At 43.5% G+C, this 19,259-nt stretch overlaps 1 long non-coding RNA gene across 1 annotated transcript; it reads left to right on the top strand.

Annotated features, from left to right (window-relative positions):
• The first annotated feature begins 8,170 nt into the window (after nucleotides 1–8,170).
• Nucleotides 8,171–14,391, top strand: LOC128474541 (uncharacterized). The gene is made up of 2 exons (XR_008346362.1): nucleotides 8,171–8,267; nucleotides 14,211–14,391. It is a non-coding gene; the product is annotated as an uncharacterized LOC128474541 (long non-coding RNA).
• The last annotated feature ends 4,868 nt before the right edge of the window (nucleotides 14,392–19,259 follow it).

The following is a 19,259-nucleotide window of genomic DNA, read 5'->3' as shown; positions in this document are numbered from 1 at the left end:
CCACGGGTACGCAGCGGTAAAATGAAACGAAAGTCCGCAGGTAAGAACAAGTCCCGCATCCAGGCTGGCGTAGTCGGCCAAATAAGGATACAGAGGAGCCTCCACGGGGTCACCACCGGAAAGTGGCCGGCATCAGTCACTCCCTCGGCGGCTGGTCACGGTCCCTGTCCCTCAGAGCCCGTCCAGGAGGTCTGGCCCGCTGGGACCCGCGTTGCGCTGAACCAGCACGGCGCCGGCGAAAATCCACATCTCGGGCGGTCCAGTCGGGTACCTCAAGCGGCGGCAGGTCCAGCTCCAGCAGAAAGGGTCGAACGTCCGCAGGCCTGCGGATGGTAGCTGTAAGGGGGCCCAGACGAGCCACCAGGGCAAAAGGATAACCCCACCGGTACGCGATCTTCCGCTCCTGAAGCGCGGCAGTCACAGGACGTAGGGCCCGCCTGGCCAACAGCGTGTAGTGGGACAAGTCGTGATAGAGGGAAACCTCGTGCCCCTCAAAGGCCCAAAACCGGCGTGCGCGGGCCTTCAACATTATCTCCTCCTTCAGCGAGTAGCTGTGGAGACAGCAAATTATGTCCCTGGGGGGGTCTCCCGGGCCGCCACTGGAGCGCAGAGCCCTATGGGCACGTTCAAATTTTATAGGTTTCCTCCCAGGGTCTGCAGGCCACTCCAGAATCAGGGAAAAGAGTCTGTCCAGAATCGCCCTAAGATCCTCAGGTCGCTCACCTTCAGGAAGACCCCGCACCCGAATATTGGACCGCCGCCCTCGGTTATCGAGGTCCTCCAGATGGTAAAATAAATCCGCCATCTGATGGGAACAGGAGCGGCAGTGGGCCGATAGCTGGCGTTCGACCTCCCCGGTCCTGGCGTCAACACTGGTGACCCTCTCGTCAAGGCGGGAAACCTCAGCCCGTAAGGCCGCGACTTCGGCCCGGACCGTTTGCTTGACTTCTGCCACGAGGAGACTGAAGTCGTCCTTTGTGGGCAGAGACGAAAAAAGTCGGCGCCACTCAGGCGAAGGCGGTCCCGAGGCACTGGCTGCGGGCAGCAGGGAATCGCCATCCTCCGAGGCCCCAGAGCAGGCGGGAGTCTGCGCCATATTGGAGTCTTCCGGCTGAGTCTGCAGCAGCTGCGGAGTGGTAAAATAGCCCCTCAGCGACGCGGGTTGAGACCTGCCGCTAGACGCCGGGGTAGTCGGCTCCGGGGGACCCTTTTTAGTGCGGCCCATTGCGAATTACGCCGGAGTGTCTGCGAATCTCAGGGCGGGCGGCGCGGAGCAAACAGATCAGGCAGCCATCTTCTTCGCCGGGCCAGCCACGCCCCCTTTTATTGCCTTTTTAATTTCAAACGCCTTATCATTATATTTTGTTAAGAGCGCAAAATCGAACGTTTTCTTAGATTTATGTTCCCTTTCTCCCAGAAAAAAATCCCTCTTTTTCTTTATTGTACAATCCAGGTGTTTTTGTAAAAGCTCTTCTGGATAATTTCTCTCTAAATTTATCCATTAATAATCCGCTTTGAGTTAAAAAAATCATTGTCCTTAGTGCAATTCCTGCGGATATGTGCGAATTGTCCTTTAGGGACATTCTGCAACCAGTGTGGGGGATGGCAGCTGGCGTAGTCAATATACCGTATTTGCTCGATTATAAGACGAGGTTTTTTTCAGAGCAAATGCTCTGAAAAATACCCCTTGTCTTCTAATCGGGGTCGTCTTCTAATCAGACCTCAAATAGAGGTCTGATTAGGAGACTAAGATCCAGATCCCCCGCACCGCTGCAGGGGACCTGGATCCTCCTGTCTCACCCCCCCCCATCACACACACACTTACCGGTGCTTCCTGCTGTGTTGCCGGGGCAGCGGGTTGACGTCCACGCGATCCGCGCAGACAACGTCCGCTGCAGCCGGAAGGAGGTGTGGCTAGCAGCGGGGGTTGTCTGCGTCCTTCGCGTAGACCTTCCCCGGCTGTCAGAGACCAGAGTTCCCCGCACCGGTGCGGGGAACTCTGATCTCTGACCCCTGACAGCCGGGGAAAGTATACGCGACGGACGCATACAAACCCCCGCTGCCAACTCCACCTCCTTGCGGCTGCAGCGGAAGGCGACGTCAACCCGCTGCCCCGGCTGGAAGCACCGGTAAGAGAGGGCTGAGAGGGGTGAGAGGGGGGTGAGAGAGGGGAAGGGGGGGAGCGAGAGAGAGTGTGTGTGTGTGTTAAATGGGGGTATGTTAAATGGGGGTATAGGGTGTGTGTGTGTTAAATGGGGGCATAGGGCATTTCTGGAGTGGCGTTAAGGGGGCATTTAATAGAGCACTCTGCCTCCTGAAATGCCTTATACCTCCCTATATGCCATTCTGCCCCATAATATGCCTTTTAACCCCCTAAATGCCAGAGTGGCATATAGGGGTATAAGGCATTTCTGGAGGCAGAGTGCTCTATACAATGCCTTTTAACTCCCTTAATGCCACTCTGCCTCCTGAAATGCCTTATACCTCCCTATATGCCACTCTGCCCCATAATATGTATTTTAACCCCCTAGATGCCAGAATGGGATATAGGGGTATAAGGCATTTCTGGAGGCAGAGTGGCACATAGGGGGTCAAAAGGCATACCATGGGGCACAGTGGCATATAGAGGGTTAAAAGGCATATCATGGGCCACAGTGCCATATTGGGGTGGCAAGCCTGGGGGCAGATGTGCGTAACTGGGGGACAGGTTGGAAAATACAAGGAAATAAAAACAAAAAAAATATTTTTCTCAATCATAGCTTTTATTAAAAAAATAGTTTACATGAATTAACATTTACTGGTAAAACTTTTTTCCTTTGGGGTCGTCTTATATTCAGGCTTTTTCTTTTTTTCCTAATTTAATATTCAGATTTTGGGGGGTCGTCTTATAATCAGGGTCGTCTTATAATCGAGCAAATACGGTAACTATTACCATCTGTTGGTTTAAGGAACGTTTTGGATTTTATCATGTCCTCCTCTATATAGAGTGTAAGATCTAGAAAATTAATTTCTTGAGGGTGAATGCATGATGAAAATTTTAAATTGTATTGGTTGTCATTTATAAAGTCTAAAAACTTATTGAGATCCTCTGGTGTCCCTTTCCATATAATCAGTACATCATCAATGTAGCGCCGCCAGAGGACCAGGCCAGTCTATATGAACATTTTCTTATACACAAAAAAGTGAATCTGTTTAAATCACCGTAAATATACATACATATATATATATATATATATATATATATATATATATATATAAAATATCCTTAATCTAAAACGATATGTTATATAATCTGTATATTACAAGAATTAGTGAAATTAGAATCCTGAAAAGCAATATGGTACATTGAGACTTGTACGGTATATTTAACTGTTTAGTTCATCCATACTTCTGACTTCTCTTTCAAACATGCCTATGGCTAGAAGAAAATGCACAATGTATTTAATTTTGTGATCACAGGTGCCATTTAAAGTAGCAATCTTTCTCATGGAGGACATAGATGTAATATTTGTACTTAAACTAATTAACGTCAATCTTGCTTTTGATAATCTACAACAGTGATGGCGAACCTATGACACGCCATTTGGGGTGACACGCGCAGGATTTCATGCGATTCATCCTCGGCTCCTGCACGGCCGCCGAGGATGAAAGAATCTGTGCTGGAGGAACGGGGGGGGGGGCGGGACGTGCAGTAGCGTACCTAGCAGGGGGGGGCGGTCCGCACCGGGTGCCGCTCATCAGGGGGGTTTTAAGCCGGTTCAAGGCTCTCCCTTGAACCCGGCTTAAAATCACTCATGGGAGCCGGAGGTCTGTTAAAGACCTCCGATACCGCTCCCTTGCGATCCGCGCGGCAACAGCTGTTGTGCGCCGGGGTTTGTTGTCAGATCCCGGCGCACAACACTGAAGCCGCGCCCACCACTGTCCGTCCCCTCTGAACCCCGTGCCCTCGGAAGAAGACAGAAGAACTGAAGAAGAAGAGGAGCGAAGAGCAGGAAAAGGAGCTGTAAGGAGAAAAGAGGAAAGGTAGGAAAGCATACAGTGAGACTGGATTGGTATGTGTGTGTGGATTGGTGTATGTGTGTGGATTGGTATGTGTGTGGATTGGTATGTGTGTGGATTGGTATGTATGTGTGGATTGGGGTATATGTGTGGATTGGGGTATGTGTGTGGATTGGGGTATGTGTGTGGATTGGGGTATGTGTGTGGATTGGTGTATGTGTGTGGATTGGTGTATGTGTGTGTGGATTGGTGTATGTGTGTGTGGATTGGTGTATGTGTGTGTGGATTGGTGTATGTGTGTGGATTGGTGTATGTGTGTGGATTGGGGTATGTGTGTGGATTGGGGTATGTGTGTGGATTGGGGTATGTGTGTGGATTGGTATGTGCGTGGATTGGTATGTGTGTGGATTGGTATATGTGTGGATTGGTGTATGTGTGTGGATTGGTGTATGTGTGTAGATTGGTGTATGCGTGTGGATTGGTGTATGCGTGTGGATTGGTGTATGCGTGTGGATTGAGTGATGGGTGTTATGCTGTACCATTTTTGTAATTTAAACTATAAATTGCGCAAAATTATGTTTTTTTGTCGAAGTGACACACCATGCGAGTTATGCTCGATTTTTTGCCGATTTTTGACACACCACGCTAAAAAGGTTGCCCATCACTGATCTACAATCATCTGCCTCTAACTCATACCGGACCCATTCATAAATCAAAAGCATCTTGCTTAATTATATATTATTACACCTTCACAGTGTAATATGGAAATAATTTCATATAGTGCCTATTTCAGGGAATGTTCTAATATTTATATGACTGTAATTACACACCATTTGTACCAGCGTTACAAAAAAACAGCTCTATAAAAACAGATGGTTTCATCTAGTTTCCGTAATTGTTTTGACATGAATTTATGTAACTATGCTTGTAACTAATGCTTCTAGAGTGTTTATTTATTTATTTATTTTTTTACTTAGACCAAACATATTTTAGTCGATTGCCGGTAGGGGATTTCTCATGAATGATCCACAAAATCACATCTCATTATCTGATATTTATGCGTATCTGCTTCCTCTGCTGAAAATATCACATTGCAAGACCTTACGTCAACCATTTCATGATCTGAAGGAGAGTGACTATTCGTTTACAACATCAGTAATGAGACCCTAGAGATTGAGGAACGGTGGTGGAATGGGTCAGAATATAATGCCGAGGGATGTCTTAATCTAGCTTTTTTCTACAAATATTTCCTTTAGCCACTAGCTCAAATGTTCTGTCCGTTCATGTGTCCAGCTCACAGTAATCTCCCAAACAAAATTACAGGTATGCACAATGCAGTCTATTTTCCTGCTGTGTTATTACTTATTTGTATTATTACTGGAGCCTGATATTGTGCATTATATGCATTGCTATTTTACACCCAACTGGTGCTTTTGCTTCCGGTATGTTATGGTTGATATGCCTGCTTGACTGGAGGTGACTCAATAAATAATGAGAAGTCAAGGTTTCCATGAGGACCGGTATTGGAGAATCTGAGGACAGCTGATTTAGAAAGTTCCCAGGTATGCTCATGTAGTGCACCCTGTGCAACCAGCAGGATAAGGGGCAGGGGCTGGCCCGAGTAATGGCTGCTCGCACTGTGTGCTAATGGAAAGTCTTTGGACAAGGTAAGGCTGTGGAGGATGTTTTCACGTGAGTATGTATTTGTAAGTGGGTCCAAAGGACCGAATAGAAGAGGAATTGTGAAGTTTTAGTTATACCCACTGTAAAAAGAGTAATTAACCATTTCACTGGCTGAGTGCTCAATAATTCTGGTAAACAAATGTTACATCTATGTATCACATTAGAGATACAGCATTTAAATATCCTTAAGGAACCCAAGAAAAAGTGGTAGAATATTTTGTTAAGAATAGCCAAAATGTGTGGTACCTGGACAGCAAAGATGATGGGGAAAAAGATTGCTCAGAGCAATGTTAATATTAACAGAATGAATGAAAAAAAAGCAATAGCATACACCCTTGGTCTTTTTATGAGGGTCAATGGCTCTTTAGGAACCAAACCCATTGGTTCACCTTTCTTTCTTAGATGCCCACTTTTCTATGAGCTCAGAATCATTGGTTTCCCTAAGGAAAGTCTCCAGACGAGCATATCTGGGAACTCTCTGGGTTCCATCTGGAGACTTGGGGTGAAGCACTGTTTCCCTGGATCAGGAAACCCCGGGTCACAGGAGCAGCAATGCGGTACGCCCCACATCATGCCCACTTCTCCTGCATGTTGATGGGATCCACCAATGACATCGGTGGGGCAGGTGATGTCAGGAAGGCCTTCCTACCCGCATCCTGCAAGGTGGGCTCTGGGCAGTCGGAGCCAGAGAGTTCCCAGGTGTGCGGATAAGATAAGGCTGCAGATGCATGAGAATATTTTAATGTGAGTGTGTAAGCGCTAGTTTTACTGGGCCTGTCCCAATCCAAATTGTTTGCCTTACAAAATCCTGCCCTCCATAACATCAAAGCTGAACAACATTTATTCGACCCATCTAGTATGCTTTTTTGCCCATAACAGAAAGGTTCAAACCTTAATCAGCACTCGGCCTGGTCTTGATTCAAAATAACTATATGCCTATCCGATCCATGTTTAAATTCCCTCACTGTCTTAGCATACATAGTGCTGAGCCTCTGCTTCTTTATTTAGCATACATTGGAACATTAGGGTCCTGGTACCCAGAGCCCTCTTTGTGGGATGCAGGTTGGCGGTGCTGCTGATGTTGGTGAGCAGTCCTGTTGACTTGGTGGGCAGTCCTGTTGACTTGGTGGGCAGTCCTGTTGACATCACTGGGTGGTCCAGCTGGCAGCATGGGTGGGGCTAGCCACACGCCATTGTTGAAGTGGGCAGGTAGTGGGACATGCTGCAACACCGCTCCCATGACCCCAAGCTTCCCTGTAGTGACCCAGGGTACTGGAGAAGCTGCACTTTTGTGTATTAGCCCCTTCCACTTCCATTTACCTACCACCCTCTAAGTAGGAAATAATATATTTGAACTAAAAGTAATTAATCCCTTTTATGATTTTGAAATAATTACTCATACACATCAATGTTGGGGACAATCAAAACTTTATTATATAATAAAAAAAAACATTGTATGGATAGGGGCAAGGGGACAGAGAAGGAGCTACCTCTGGACTCACAAAGAGTCATTCTTCAGCTCGGAGGAGAGGAAAACCCCCATTTTTAGGAGGAAACCTCTGGGGAACCATGGCTGGAAGAACTACCCTTCCCTCTGGGCACTAAGAGGTTAACTCTGACTACATTAAAACAAAAAAACAACAAACAAAAAAAATAATTATAAATTGTGTTCATCGATCATAAGATGTTGTATATATAATTAAAAAAAAAATAATTCACACGCTTCATGTGCTTCGCAGATCTCTTGCTGGAACGCTGACACTCTGCAAATCTCTTTGCCGGGTAGCCGACACTCTGCAGTTCGCTTTGCCAGGAAGACAGCTGTCTTGGGATGGCCCTTCAAAATGGCACTCGGTGGGGAAAACCAGTGTATTACCTGAAGCTTCAATTATGATGTCACAACGATAGCCGACAGAAGAGGTTCCATCCACCACGCAACACATTTAACCCTTCCACTGCCAGAGTACTGTATGCCACTCACAGCTTTATTTATATAAAAAAAATGTGAACAACACAAGATGTCATCCTGCTCGTTATTTTTACATTTTCTTTCCCTGAAATGTTATTATTTAAAGGAAAAATTGTGCTGTAATTATTGAAACCATGAGTACTATTTTTCTTTTAATGTGAGGTGCTGTGATGCTTGACATATGAGAGAGGAGAAACTGAACCTGAAAGGACAGCCTCCGTATTGCCTAAAGTCTCTTTCCTTCCGTTTTGCATCCCTTTCTGTGCACCGTTACTAGACACACTGCAGTCTGTTTAACGCCCGATCCTACTCGGTACACTACTGAGCACTCACGACACCGAAGTGAAGCCCTCCGGCCACCAGGTGTCGCCAGATAAGGACACTCACCTCCTCCTGTTCTTCTGCTTCTCCCACCCCCGTTGCTATAGACCGGCAGTTTGTTTACTTCCGGTCGCAGATCCCTGACGGACGAGCGACCTTCCGCTGCTTTAGGCAAGCGGGCTGTCAATGAGTTTACACCAGTTGTCCGGCTGTCGGCACTGCACATATAAATCACTCTGTGTACCTCAGTAAATTACTGCGATGGCGGCCGGGGAGGAAGAGGATCTGGTACCCGGTGAGTGATGACATGTCCCACGCGTGCTTGCAGTGTGTATTTGTATTAAAAAAACAGGCTAATCGCTTAAAATGAAGCCGTGGGTTTAACCCCTTAAGGACCGGGCTCATTTTTCGTTTTCTACCCTGTGGGACCGAGGCTGTTTTGACACTTTTGTGGTGCTTGTGTTCAGGTGTAATTTTCTCCTCACCCATTTAGTGTACCCACATAAGTTATATATTGTTTTTTTCAGGACAAGATGGGCTTTCTTCAGATACCATTATTTTGATCGTATCATCTTATTTACTATAAAAAAAATAAAAAAAACATGGTGAAAAATTGAAAAAAAAGACATTTTATGACTTTTATTTGAAAAATCTTTTACTCACCTAAAAAAGCAAGTAAAAAAACTAGCTAAATAGATTCTACTACTTGTCCTGAGTTTAGAGATACCCAATGTTTTTATGTTTTTTTGCTGTTTTTTGTACGTTATAGGGCAATAAGTACAAGCAGCGTTTTATGATTTCCAAATCTTTTTTAACAAATCTGGTCAGTCTGCCTCCATCTCCTCTTTGGAACATCTTTGAAGCCGGTTAACTCAATTTAACCCATTCAAACCATATATTTTTGAAAACTAGACACCCCAGGGTATTCCAAATGCTGTTATTTTAACCCTTTCCATGCACCAATTATACAACTACACTTTGTCAAACTTTGTAATAGTAATTTTTTTAATTTTTTTTTCCACACAAATTGTACTTTAGTTATAGATATACAGGTTCTGGTATATGTCACTGTCAAACAACACCCCAATATGTGTTCAGCAACATCTCCTGAGTACATCGATACCCCACATGCATGGGTTTGTCAGATTGTTCGGCTGGTAAAAGGCTACTTTTGGGGCATGCGTAATTCAGGTGGTCATTTGGTCATTGTGCCTCCCTCTCCTCTTTGGAATATCTTTGAAGCCGGTTAACTCAATTTAACCCATTCAAACCATATATTTTTGAAAACTAGACACCCCAGGGTATTCCAAATGCTGTTATTTTAACCCTTTCCATGCACCAATTATAGAACTAAACTTTGTAATAGTAATTTTTTTTTATTTTTTTTTCACACAAATTGTACTTTAGTTATAGATATACAGGTTCTGGTATATGCCACTGTCAAACACCCCCCCAATGTGTGTTCAGGAGCATCTCCTGAGTGCAGTGATACCCGACATGCATGGGTTTGTCGGGTTGTTTCAGATTTAAAATGCCACATTTGGGAAGTGCGCTTTTTTTCTCCATTTTGGTCAGTCTGTACCTATGCCCTATCTTTGAGCTAGGCCACTCCAATTTACCCCATCAGCCATTTTTTTTATATATTAGACACCCCTTGGGTATTTGAAGTGCTTTTATTTTAACTCTTTGTTGAGATTTTTTGAGAAATTTTAGCACTTGCTCAAAATAATAAACTTTATTTTTTAATTTTATTTTATTTTTTTAATACTTTTTTTATATTTTTTTTTACACATTTTGCTGGTACTGGATGGTTCATCTAGTGACATCACTGCATAATTATTTTTAAATGTTAGCAAATTTTTTTTAATTTTTTTTCCATTTTTTATTTTTTTTTTGACTATTTTACTAATCACATAGTGATTAGAAAGCTGGGCTCCATTGACTTGCATGGTTGAATGCAGTACCTGTATTCAACCAGCAAGTGGAGCCAGTTCTCTAGAGGGTCTGGAGACCCTCTAGCGAACTTTTTCGTCTCTATTGTTTTATTTCCCGGGCCGCCGCCATCTTGCTTGATGGCGAAGATCACCGGCAGCGGCGGCTGTGACCGCTCTCCGGAGCGGTCACAGCCCACCTAAAGGTAAGTGTTTGGTGTCGCTGGATGCCTCCTGATCGAGGCATTCCAGCGACACCATTTAAGTTTAGGAGGCGATCGTTGATCGCCTCCTAAACGCTTTTAAAACGGGCGTCCGCCGCCATACAATGTATGGCGGCTGTTGACGCCCCGGGGAGGGGCCAGACATGGCCCCCGATGCCGATCTCGGCCTTGCTGAATGCCTCGACATCGAGGCATTGCAGCAAGGCCGTTTAAGCGAAGAAAGTGATCCTTGATCACTTTCTAAGCTTATTTAATTTTTTGACGGTTCAGGACCGTCAAAGGTCATTTAGTGACCTTCTTGTTATGACGGTCCTGAACCGGCAAAGGTCGCGAAGGGGTTAAAAGGTTCAGGTATTCCACGGGGTTTACGATTTACTCTCCAATTCATCATTCTTTGGGATCCCTAATCGCTTCTTCCACCTAATATCAGTCCCTTCTCATGGACTTCATATTATGATGCTTTGTACATCACACATTACTTCGTCACTCACCTGCACAGTGTACACAGAAGACACTATTTTTCCCATTTATTACACATTCGTGTCCTAAGGATTTGTTAACTTTATTGGCTTAATATTGATAAGGAATGACATTATGTATGATGCACACATCATGCTGTCATTCGTTCTCTGGCATACACACACACACACACACACACAATATATATATATATATAATATATATAATATATATAATATATATAATATAAGTGTATATATAGATGCACAGAGGATGCTGCCTAGTTTATTAGGTGTGTGTCAGTATAGCTACACATGGTTTGCAGTGATTTGTTCTAGGTACCTTCTTACCATTTGCCCGTCTTTCCTGGCATAAAACTCAGACTTTAATAAATTGTTGATCTCGTCTTAGATTAAGGATATCTTAATGCCCATCCCATTATCTTAATCATGCGTGGAAATTTTTCTTTTGCCTTGTTGTAGATGCATCACCTAACTTGTCTATATTCGGATATAAATGCAAACTTTTTATTAAATTATTTAGTATTTGTTTCATCTATAGCAAAGGACAGGTTGCTGGTATGCTCGGTAATTTATCTCCAGAACGCCAGTTAAATACTTTTCGCACCGGTGCTTTAACACATAACTCTTGGTTATAGCCCTGGCAATACTGTGTAGCTTTAGTGCATCCACTAAGAGACTCTAGTTCTATTTGTGAACAAAATAAAACTAAGAATCTAAATTAATGAATGGAAGTAATGTTTTTGCATTCTAAATGATGTTATACCTTTTTTAACCAAAAAAAACCCAAACTTCAAAATGTGTAGTGCTATGGCTCAAAATTTAAAATATATATATTTTTAAATTTCTGTTAATTTTACTTGTAATTAAGGAAAATAATAATTGAAAAAAAAACGTTCTTATGCCAGATGATGGGGTATAAAATTCCCTGATTTTAATTCAATCTGGGATCTTCAGATTATGTTACAAAGATTAAAGCTCTAAAATCGTCGTGTTTAGTCTCCATCTTCAATTAGTCCAGTCTATATGAACATTCTCTTATACACAAAAAAGTGAATCTGTTTAAATCACTGTAAATATACATACATATATATATATATATATATATAAATATATAAGATATCCTTAATCTAAAACGATATGTTATATAGGGCTGCAACTAACGATTATTTTAATAATCGATTAGTTGGCTGATTATTTTGTCGATTAATCGATTAATCGGATAAAAAAAATACATTATTTTAAATTGAAGAAAAATTGCAATAAAAAACGTACAATTTACACTTTCATCTCTTTATTGCAATGGCCTCTCTCTATTCACCTTCTTATTTTACTGACATAATAATAAATGCTACAAGAACCCAAACACAGTGTTTCTCAAACTAGGTTTTAATACAAAGTTATTAGTAAATATTAATTCATATGTTAACTATTTTTCATATTTAATAAAAACTGAGAAAAAAGCCTTGTTTAAATTTTTTTATTTACCAAACTGCCCCCAGTTATGCACATCTGACCCCCAGCTTGCCACTCTGCCCCCATATATGCCTTATACCTCTTATATGCCAGATTCCACTGTGCCCCCTGATATGCCACTGTGCCCCTGATATGCCTTATACTCCTTATATGCCAGTGATATGCAACTGAGCCCCCTGATATACCTTTTGCCCCAGATGTGTTTTATGCCCCCCTGATATGCCTAATATCGATATGTCTTATACCCCCTATATGCCACTGAGCCCCCTGATATACCTTTTACCCCCAGATATGTTTATGCCCCCCTGATATGCCTAATATCCATATGCCTTATACCCCCTATATGCCCTAAAAATTCATAATACCCCCCATACACCACTATAACTCACCCATACACCACTCTGGCTCCGCCCCCTCCCATACACCACTCTGGCTCCTCCCCCTCCCATACACCACTCTAGCTCCTCCCCCCTCTAATACTCCACTCTGCCTCCTCCCCCTCCCATACATCACTTTGGCTCCTCCCCTCCCATGCATCACTTTGCCTCCTCCCCCTCCCATATTCCACTCTGGCTCCTCCCCCTCCCATACACCACTCTGCCTCCTCCCCCTCCCATACATCACTTTGCCTCCTCCCCCTCCCATACATCACTTTGCCTCCTCCCCCTTCCCATACTCCACTCTGCCTCCTCCCCCTCCCATACTCCACTCTGCCTCCTCCCCCCTCCCCCCTCCCATACTCCACTCTGCCTCCTGTGAACCTCCGTTTCTGACAAGACACTAGGGAGCCGGGTAGAGAGGCAGAGTGGCGTATGAGAGGGGGAGGAGCCAGAGTGGTGTATTGGAGGGTGGCTCCCATACACCCCTCTGACTCCTCCCCACTCCCATACACCGCTCTGCCTCTCTACCCGGCACCGTTACTGACAGGCACTTTCCCTGCAGCTTCATAGAAGCCACAGTGTAAGTGAAGGGCAGTAACGGAGTCTGTCTGTGCGATGCAGACCCTCACCGGCTGTCAGAGAGGATGATTCTCTGTCAGCCGGTGGGGGGTCTGCATCGCACAGACAGACTCCGTTACTCACCTTCACTTACACTGAGGCTTCTATGAAGCTGCAGGGAAAGTGCCTGTCAGTAACAGTGCCGGGTAGAGAGGCAGAGCAGTGTATGGGAGGGGGGAGGAGGCAGATGGGAGGGGGAGAGAGACGGAAGTGAGAGACCGGCCGACAGTGAGGGGAATCCAGGTCTCCTGCAGCGTTACGGGGGATCTGGATTCCGGTGTTATAATCCGATCTCTGTTTGAGATCGGATTATTATAAGGAGAGGAGTTTTTCATTGCGTTTGCTCTGAAAAAAACCTTTTTATAATCGATAAAAATCGATCCGATTAATCGATAATTATCGATTAGTTGTTTCAGCCCTAATGTTATATAATCTGTATATTACAAGAATTAGTGAAATTAGAATCCTGAAAAGCAATATGGTACATTGAGACTTGTACGGTATATTTAACTGTTTAGTTGATCCATACTTCTGACTTCTCTTTCAAACATCCAACAGCAAATAGTGGAGCGCATATACATGGGGGAACAAAAAAGAAAATACTAATAGTGTAATACGTAAAATAAACGATATATTAATGAGGTGTAAGATCGACTCACAAATGGGCTGGATATATGAAGCTCATCAAACGGACTCTGAATACACTTGATGTATAATAAGTCTTGAAAGCTGTAAAACCAAGGAGAACCAAGATGGTGCAATATCTTTAAGCCGCAAAACGAATAAATAAAAATTGCACTTACAAAGATGAAGTAGCACAACTCAAAGAGTAATGTGCACAAGCTAAATCAATTGGATACTCCGGTAGACAGCTATAAACTTCCAACTTTATTAGTCTCGACGCGTTTCGCCGATAGCACGTCGGCTTCTTCAGGAGACAATAAACAAATAATAAAATCAAACTCAATAAAACCAAATAAAATCAAAGTAAAATGTTATTGGAGTCCGTAGTCCATATTATATGGGTGCTTCCGGGTACGTCACAACGTTGTATCCGTAGAGGGCCGAGTCTCGTCGTTATCCCGTCTTTGTACGTCATGACGCCACTACGTCCCTGTACGTCTCCACAGGAACCCTCATTCGCCGTTATGATCTCCGTGGACGGCGAACACAGTCAATGTGCACTTGCAAGTCAAAGGAGGAAGAATACAGCCATAGCTCGCTTAGAGGTCCCGGGACGAAGCATACTTAAAACAGAACGGACATATTTCCCTTTTGCATCCCACAAATAAAAAAGACTTGAATAAGAAACATGCTCTGTGTGTCTTACTAACTGACAAAAGTATAAGTCTATATATATCTAAAATATAAGTTTATATAAATAGATCCATATGTGACATATACCAGTCTATAAAAATGGAGATAAGAGTAAGAGGAAGAATTAAAAAACTATAGACGGTACCACAAATAAGAGGATAATACACAATCTCAGGTAAGTGATATGTGAGAAAGTGCAAAAACTAATGTACTTATCATTATAAAGTGCATTATTTTATATATATAAGGTGCATTATTTATTAAAAGGTGCATTATTTATTGAAAGTGCATTGTTTTTTCTATTATGCAATGGACAATTCCATCATGAAAAGGAGTAGTTCATAACTAATAAATCATTCCAGGTAAGTAAATATAAAAAAGTGCAAATGCAAAGCTTATAAGCCAACATGATAAAGTGCATTACATCTCATTCAAATGTGTCTCAGTGCTTAAAATGTGGATTTTTTTTTTTATTCATTAATAAATGCTAGAATGTCCAGGTCAGTATTTAACCCCCCCCCTTTTATGTGTCTGAAATTTAAAGATCCACTCTGTCTCTTTCTTCGCCAAAAGCTGTATCAAGTCTCCACCTCTCCAATGGGGTGCGGCAAGATCTATTCCTATCACCCTAAAATCAGCCAAGGAAAAATCCTTACAAGTGTTACAGTGTTTGGGAACACTGTGTTTTAGGCTATTGTTGCGTATACCCCCGAGGTGTTCGAGGCCTCTAACTTTCAGCTCCCTTGTGGTCCGTCCGATGTACTGGATCCCACAACTGCATTCTAAGAGGTAGATGACGTTCTTAGACCCAGTAGCGTACCTAGCGGGGGGCGGGGGGGGGGGCGGTCCGCACCGGGTGCCGCTCATCAGGGGGGTGCCAACTTGCCGGCACCCCTCCAGAGACGGACAGCAATTTCCGCCGCTGGAGGAGAAGGCTCGCAAGGGAGCGGTATCGGAGGTCTTTAACAGACCTCCGGGAGCCGGGGGTCTGTTAAAGACCTCCGATACCGCTCACTCGCGATCTGCACGGCAACAGCTGCTGTGCGCCGGGGTTTGTTAGATCCCGGCGCACAACACTGAAGCCGAGCCCACCGCCGTCCGTGCCCTCTGAACCAGGAAGAAGACAGAAGAAGAGGAGCGAAGAGAAAGAAAAGGAGCTGACTGCTGTAAGAAGAAAAGAGGAAAGGTAGGAAATCATTCAGTTAGAGTGAGAGTGGATTGGTAAGTGTGGATTGGTAAGTGTGGAATCTGTGGATTGGTATGTGTGGAATCTGTGGATTGGTATGTGTGGAATCTGTGGATTGGTATGTGTATTGGTAAATGTGGATTGGTAAGTGTGAAATCTGTGGATTGGTATGTGTGGAATCTGTGGATTGGTATGTGTGGATTGGTATGTGTGGAATCTGTGGATTGGTGTGTGTGGAATCTGTGGATTGGTATGTGTGGCATCTGGAATGGTAAGTGTGGATTGGTAAATGTGTGAGAGTGATGGGTGTTATGCTGTACCATTTCCAATGTCTTTTTCATTATATAATTATGCACTCTCACACATTTACCAATCCACACTTACCAATCCACACTTACCATGCTGTTCCATACAGTGGCAGAGCTGGGAGACAGAGGCCTTGCACCCCCACACCAGGACTCCTGAAAGGTAAGTGAACTTCAAAGGGGGGAGAGGGTAGATAGTTAGGGGGGGTAGATAGGGAGAAGGGAGTGAGACGGGGGGGATAGGGGGTAGATAGGGAGAAGGAAGTGAGAAGGGCTAGATAGGGCAGAAGGGGTGAGAATGTGTAGATAGGGAGAAAGGAAGGTAATAAGAATATTGAAATAAAGAGTCAGAATGAGAGCGAATGGATTAATGTGTGGATGAATTGTGTGAATGAGCGAGAGATTTAAGGGATTTGTGAGAATGCATCAATGAATATGTGTAAATAATTTGTGTGAAAGAATAAATTATTGTGTGAATGAAAGTGAATTAGTGAGTGACTGTAAAAGTGTTTGTGTTAATCATAGGTGTATAGTTGATTTGTCAAAAAGGCAAAGATGGTATAAGCAGGGTGTTTATGGGACAAAGATGGCACAGGTAGCGTGTTTATGAGACAAAGATGGCGTACACTCGGCTGTTTGGGAACAATGCTGACTCATGCTGGGCTGTTTGGGGGCAAATATGGCACGTCCTATGTGTGTGTAATTTGGGTGCTGGTCAGGTTCTATGTGGGCAATGTGGACGCCGTTTTTTTTGGAGGGTTATTAAAGAAAGCACTATTATATGTTCAGTAAATGTTATTTAAACGTGTTTATTTTACTTATAAATTATTAATTTATTTTTTCAGATTTCTTGTTGTTTACAGTTTACAAATTGGTTCAATAAATATTCTTGCCAACATAATTTTGTAGATGTCTTTACATTTTGGGGGGGGGGTGCCACTTACAGGATCCGCCCCGGGTGCCAAATACTCTAGCTACGCCCCTGCTTAGACCCACAGTGAATAAAATGCCTAATGTTATATTCTTTCTTGGTGATAGAGCATTTGAACTTAGTGATTTTTTTTATCTTGTTTTAAACACGTCCTACAAAGCTTGCATCTCCCGCATCTGTAAAACCCTGGATTTTTCTTTTTAAGAAAGGAGTTATCTTCCTTTATGGTTTCCGTCACTAGGGGCAGAACGCTCGGGGCCAGAATTGATTTCAAACTTTCAACCTTCTTATAAATTATATTCGGTTTTTCTGGGAGGTGATTTTTTAAGACGTTATCTTGGTGCAAAATAGGCCAGCATTTTTTTATTGCCTTTTTAATTTCAAACGCCTTATCATTATATTTTGTTAAGAGCGCAAAATCGAACGTTTTCTTAGATTTATGTTCCCTTTCTCCCAGAAAAAAATCCCTCTTTTTCTTTATTGTACAATCCAGGTGTTTTTGTAAAAGCTCTTTCTCTCTAATAATTTCTCTCTAAATTTATCCATTAATAATCCGCTTTGAGTTAAAAAAATCATTGTCCTTAGTGCAATTCCTGCGGATATGTGCGAATTGTCCTTTAGGGACATTCTGCAACCAGTGTGGGGGATGGCAGCTGGCGTAGTCAATATACCGTATTTGCTCGATTATAAGACAAGGTTTTTTTCAGAGCAAATGCTCTGAAAAATACCCCTTGTCTTCTAATCGGGGTCGTCTTCTAATCAGACCTCAAATAGAGGTCTGATTAGGAGACTAAGATCCAGATCCCCCGCACCGCTGCAGGGGACCTGGATCCTCCTGTCTCACCCCCCCCCCATCACACACACACTTACCGGTGCTTCCTGCTGTGTTGCCGGGGCAGCGGGTTGACGTCCACGCGATCCGCGCAGACAACATCCGCTGCAGCCGGAAGGAGGTGTGGCTAGCAGCGGGGGTTGTCTGCGTCCTTCGCGTAGACCTTCCCCGGCTGTCAGAGACCAGAGTTCCCCGCACCGGTGCGGGGAACTCTGATCTCTGACCCCTGACAGCCGGGGAAAGTATACGCGACGGACGCATACAAACCCCCGCTGCCAACTCCACCTCCTCGCGGCTGCAGCGGAAGGCGACGTCAACCCGCTACCCCGGCTGGAAGCACCGGTAAGAGAGGGCTGAGAGGGGAGAGAGGGGGGAGAGAGGGGTGAGAGGGGGATGAGAGAGGGGAAGGGGGGAGCGAGAGAGAGTGTGTGTGTGTGTGTGTGTGTGTGTGTGTTAAATGGGGGTATGTTAAATGGGGGTATAGGGTGTGTGTGTGTGTGTTAAATGGGGGCATAGGGCATTTCTGGAGTGGCGTTAAGGGGGCATTTAATAGAGCACTCTGCCTCCTGAAATGCCTTATACCTCCCTATATGCCATTCTGCCCCATAATATGCCTTTTAACCCCCTAAATGCCAGAGTGGCATATAGGGGTATAAGGCATTTCTGGAGGCAGAGTGCTCTATACAATGCCTTTTAACTCCCTTAATGCCACTCTGCCTCCTGAAATGCCTTATACCTCCCTATATGCCACTCTGCCCCATAATATGCATTTTAACCCCCTAAATGCCAGAATGGGATATAGGGGTATAAGGCATTTCTGGAGGCAGAGTGGCACATAGGGGGTCAAAAGGCATACCATGGGGCACAGTGGCATATAGAGGGTTAAAAGGCATATCATGGGCCACAGTGCCATATTGGGGTGGCAAGCCTGGGGGCAGATGTGCGTAACTGGGGGACAGGTTGGAAAATACAAGGAAATAAAAACAAAAAAAAATATTTTTCTCAATCATAGCTTTTATTAAAAAAATAGTTTACATGAATTAACATTTACTGGTAAAACTTTTTTCCTTTGGGGTCGTCTTATATTCAGGCTTTTTCTTTTTTTCCTAATTTAATATTCAGATTTTGGGGGGTCGTCTTATAATCAGGGTCGTCTTATAATCGAGCAAATACGGTAACTATTACCATCTGTTGGTTTAAGGAACGTTTTGGATTTTATCATGTCCTCCTCTATATAGAGTGTAAGATCTAGAAAATTAATTTCTTGAGGGTGAATGCATGATGAAAATTTTAAATTGTATTGGTTGTCATTTATAAAGTCTAAAAACTTATTGAGATCCTCTGGTGTCCTTTTCCATATAATCAGTACATCATCAATGTAGCGCCGCCAGAGGACCAGACCAGTCTATATGAACATTTTCTTATACACAAAAAAGTGAATTTGTTTAAATCACCGTAAATATACATACATATATATATATATATATATATATATATATATATATATAAAATATCCTTAATCTAAAACGATATGTTATATAATCTGTATATTACAAGAATTAGTGAAATTAGAATCCTGAAAAGCAATATGGTACATTGAGACTTGTA

This window comes from Spea bombifrons, chromosome 2 (assembly GCF_027358695.1).
Source record: "Spea bombifrons isolate aSpeBom1 chromosome 2, aSpeBom1.2.pri, whole genome shotgun sequence".
Classification (NCBI taxonomy): Eukaryota; Metazoa; Chordata; class Amphibia; order Anura; family Pelobatidae; genus Spea; species Spea bombifrons.
The sequence above is the reverse complement of the archived record's forward strand: the minus strand, read 5'-3'. Positions and strand labels throughout refer to the sequence as shown.